Raw genomic sequence first — 5,000 nt, 5'->3', positions numbered from 1 at the left:
CAGGGCCCAGCGTGTGCCGATGGTGGTCGAGGCAACCGCCCGCACCAGGGCCCAGCGTGTGCCGATGGTGCTCGAGGCAACCGCCCGCACCAAGGGCCGGCTTGTGCCGATGGTGTTCGAGGCAACCGCCCGCACCAGGGCCCAGCGTGTGCCGATGGTGGTCGAGGCAACCGCCAGCACCAGGGCCCAGCGTGTGCCGATGGTGGTCGAGGCAACCGCCCGCACCAAGGCCGAGCGTGTGCCGATGGTGGTCGAGGCAACCGCCCGCACCAGGGCCCAGCGTGTGCCGATGGTGGTCGAGGCAAGCGCCCTCACCAAGGCCGAGCGTGTGCCGATGGTGGTCGAGGCAACCGCCCGCACCAGGGCCCAGCGTGTGCCGATGGTGGTCGAGGCAAGCGCCCGCACCAAGGCCGAGCGTGTGCCGATGGTGGTCGAGGCAAGCGCCCGCACCAAGGCCGAGCGTGTGCCGATGGTGGTCGAGGCAACCGGCCGCACCAAGGGCCGGCGTGTGCCGATGGTGTTCGAGGCAACCGCCCGCACCAGGGCCCAGCGTGTGCCGATGGTGGTCGAGCCAGGAGCCCGCACCAAGGGCCGGCTTGTGCCGATGGTGTTCGGGGCAAGCGCCCGCACCAGGGCCCAGCGTGTGCCGATGGTGCTGGGGGCAAGCGCCCGCCCCAGGGCCCAGCGTGTGCCGATGGTTATCGGGGCAACCGGCCGCACCAGGGCCCAGGGTCTGCCGATGGTGCTCGAGGCAACCGCCCGCACCAAGGCTCAGCATGTGCCGATTGTGATCGAGGCAACAACCCACACCAGGGCCCAGCTTGTGCCGATGGCGGTCGAGGCAAGTGCCCGTACCGAAGGGCAGCCTATGCCGATGATGGTCGATGCATGTGCCATCACCATGCGTCATCATGTGCCATTGATGGTCGAGGCCTTGGCCGAAGTTCGATTTTGAGCCACGGTGCCCATGCTTGGCTCCAGCATGTGCTGGTGCCGCATTTTTTTCACTCGGGACAGCATCGCCGGAGCATCGCCGGAGTACCGCCGGAGAACCTGACCGGCGGCATTGGGGTTCCGGCGATTGGGAGGGGGGCCGGGGGGGTGTGCGCACATGATGTGCGATGGGTGCTGGTACTTGGCCTTGTGTTGGCCCCCTATCCCTCATCAAACCTCTGAGAATTCACACCCCCTTAAAGAGCATTTGAGATTTTACAGGTTTGCTACCAGTAGCCGTTAAAGTGTCTGAAATGGGGACACTTTTTTCAAACGGTCACAAAATCTTCTCTACTTCGAGTTTTTAGCTGAATTTTTTTGTGCATGCCAACAAAAATAGAAGGATCATGCCTACAAAATTTGGGGCCAAAAATCCTTATAAAAAAATTTTAAAAAATCCCGAACCGCAAAAAGTTTCGAAAATCGTGAAAAATAGAAAACGAGTCATCTTCCAACGAAACTTCACGTGAAGGCTTAGGGGACCATTGTATGAATTTACAAGCCATAAAAATGGCATTGGCACGGCAAAAATTTGAAGATGTGCCTAAACCCACCAGGGCCCAGCGTGTGCCGATGGTGCTCGAGGCAACCGCCCGCACCAGGGCCCAGCGTGTGCCGATGGTGCCCGAGGCAAGCGCCCGCACCAGGGCCCAGCGTGTGCCGATGGTGGTCGAGGCAACCGCCCGCACCAGGGCCGATAGTGTGCCGATGGTGCTCGAGGCAACCTGTCACACCAGGGCCCAGCGTGTGCCGATGGTGATCGAGGCAACCTGCCGCACCAGGGCCCAGCGTGTGCCGATGGTGGTCGAGGCAAGCGCCCGCACCAGCGCCCAGCGTGTGCCGATGGTGCTCGAGGCAACCGACCGCACCAGGGCCCAGCGTGTGCCGATGGTGCTCGAGGCAACCTGCCGCACCAGGGCCCAGCGTGTGCCGATGGTGCTCGAGGCAACCTGCCGCACCAGGGCCCAGCGTGTGCCGATGGTGGTCGAGGCAAGCGCCCGCACCAGGGCCCAGTGTGTGCCGATGGTGGTCGAGGCAACCGCCCGCACCAGGGCCCAGCGTGTGCCGATGGTGCTCGAGGCAACCTGCCGCACCAGGGCCGAGCGTGTGCCGATGGTGGTCGAGGCAAGCGCCCGCACCAGGGCCCAGCGTGTGCCGATGGTGGTCGAGGCAACCTGCCGCACCAGGGCCCAGCGTGTGCCGATGGTGCTCGAGGCAACCGACCGCACCAGGGCCGAGCGTGTGCCGATGGTGCTCGAGGCAAGCGCCCGCACCAGGGCCCAGCGTGTGCCGATGGTGCTCGAGGCAACCGACCGCACCAGGGCCGAGCGTGTGCCGATGGTGGTCGAGGCAAGCGCCCTCACCAGGGCCCAGCGTGTGCCGATGGTGGTCGAGGCAACCTGCCGCACCAGGGCCCAGCGTGTGCCGATGGTGCTCGAGGCAACCGACCGCACCAGGGCCGAGCGTGTGCCGATGGTGCTCGAGGCAAGCGCCCGCACCAGGGCCCAGCGTGTGCCGATGGTGGTCGAGGCAACCTGCCGCACCAGGGCCCAGCGTGTGCCGATGGTGCTCGAGGCAACCTGCCGCACCAGGGCCCAGCGTGTGCCGATGGTGGTCGAGGCAAGCGCCCGCACCAGGGCCCAGCGTGTGCCGATGGTGGTCGAGGCAACCGCCCGCACCAGGGCCCAGCGTGTGCCGATGGTGGTCGAGGCAACCTGCCGCACCAGGGCCCAGCGTGTGCCGATGGTGCTCGAGGCAACCGACCGCACCAGGGCGGAGCGTGTGCCGATGGTGGTCGAGGCAAGCGCCCGCACCAGGGCCCAGCGTGTGCCGATGGTGGTCGAGGCTGCCGATGGTGGTCGAGGCAACCTGCCGCACCAGGGCCCAACGTGTGCCGATGGTGCTCGAGGCAAGCTGCCGCACCAGGGCCCAGCGTGTGCCGATGGTGGTCGAGGCAACCGCCCGCACCAGGGCCCAGCGTGTGCCGATGGTGATCGAGGCAACCTGCCGCACCAGGGCCCAGCGTGTGCCGATGGTGGTCGAGGGAACCTGCCGCACCAGGGCCCAGCGTGTGCCGATGGTGGTCGAGGCAAGCGCCCGCACCAGGGCCCAGCGTGTGCCGATGGTGGTCGAGGCAACCGACCGCACCAGGGCCCAGCGTGTGCCGATGGTGCTCGAGGCAACCTGCCGCACCAGGGCCCAGCGTGTGCCGATGGTGGTCGAGGCAAGCGCCCACACCAGGGCCCAGCGTGTGCCGATGGTGGTCGAGGCAACCTGCCGCACCAGGGCCCAGCGTGTGCCGATGGTGCTCGAGGCAACCGACCGCACCAGGGCCGAGCGTGTGCCGATGGTGGTCGAGGCAAGCGCCCGCACCAGGGCCCAGCGTGTGCCGATGGTGGTCGAGGCAACCGCCCGCACCAGGGCCCAGCGTGTGCCGATGGTGGTCGAGGCAACCGCCCGCACCAGGGCCCAGCGTGTGCCGATGGTGCTCGAGGCAACCGACCGCACCAGGGCCCAGCGTGTGCCGATGGTGGTCGAGGCAAGCGCCCGCACCAGGGCCCAGCGTGTGCCGATGGTGCTCGAGGCAACCGACCGCACCAGGGCCGAGCGTGTGCCGATGGTGCTCGAGGCAAGCTGCCGCACCAGGGCCCAGCGTGTGCCGATGGTGGTCGAGGCAACCGCCCGCACCAGGGCCCAGCGTGTGCCGATGGTGATCGAGGCAACCGACCGCACCAGGGCCCAGCGTGTGCCGATGGTGCTCGAGGCAACCTGCCGCACCAGGGCCCAGCGTGTGCCGATGGTGCTCGAGGCAACCGACCGCACCAGGGCCGAGCGTGTGCCGATGGTGGTCGAGGCAAGCGCCCGCACCAGGGCCCAGCGTGTGCCGATGGTGGTCGAGGCAACCGCCCGCACCAGGGCCCAGCGTGTGCCGATGGTGCTCGAGGCAACCGACCGCACCAGGGCCGAGCGTGTGCCGATGGTGGTCGAGGCAAGCGCCCGCACCAGGGCCCAGCGTGTGCCGATGGTGGTCGAGGCAACCGCCCGCACCAGGGCCCAGCGTGTGCCGATGGTGGTCGAGGCAACCGCCCGCACCAGGGCCCAGCGTGTGCCGATGGTGCTCGAGGCAACCGACCGCACCAGGGCCCAGCGTGTGCCGATGGTGGTCGAGGCAAGCGCCCGCACCAGGGCCCAGCGTGTGCCGATGGTGCTCGAGGCAACCGACCGCACCAGGGCCCAGCGTGTGCCGATGGTGGTCGAGGCAAGCGCCCGCACCAGGGCCCAGCGTGTGCCGATGGTGCTCGAGGCAACCGACCTCACCAGGGCCGAGCGTGTGCCGATGGTGCTCGAGGCAAGCTGCCGCACCAGGGCCCAGCGTGTGCCGATGGTGGTCGAGGCAACCGCCCGCACCAGGGCCCAGCGTGTGCCGATGGTGATCGAGGCAACCGACCGCACCAGGGCCCAGCGTGTGCCGATGGTGCTCGAGGCAACCTGCCGCACCAGGGCCCAGCGTGTGCCGATGGTGCTCGAGGCAACCTGCCGCACCAGGGCCCAGCGTGTGCCGATGGTGGTCGAGGCAAGCGCCCGCACCAGGGCCCAGCGTGTGCCGATGGTGGTCGAGGCAACCTGCCGCACCAGGGCCCAGCGTGTGCCGATGGTGGTCGAGGCAAGCGCCCGCACCAGGGCCCAGCGTGTGCCGATGGTGGTCGAGGCAAGCGCCCGCACCAGGGCCCAACGTGTGCCGATGGTGCTGGGGGCAACCGCCCGCACCAGGGCCAAGCGTGTGCCGATGGTGGTCGAGGCAAGCGCCCGCACCAGTGCCCAGCGTGTGCCGATGGTGGTCGAGGCAAGCGCCCCCACCAGGGCCCAGCTTTTGCCGATGGTGATCGAGGCAACCGGCCGCTCCAGGGCCCAGCGTGTGCCGATGGTTATCGGGGCAACCGGCCGCACCAGGGCCCAGGGTCTGCGGATGGTGCTCGAGGCAACCGCCCGCACCAAGGCTCAGCATG

This window comes from Durio zibethinus, unplaced genomic scaffold (genome assembly GCF_047325235.1).
Source record: "Durio zibethinus cultivar Kanyao isolate XHJ-2024 unplaced genomic scaffold, ASM4732523v1 HiC_scaffold_391, whole genome shotgun sequence".
Lineage (NCBI taxonomy): Eukaryota > Viridiplantae > Streptophyta > Magnoliopsida > Malvales > Malvaceae > Durio > Durio zibethinus.
This window is presented reverse-complemented; position numbering follows the sequence as displayed.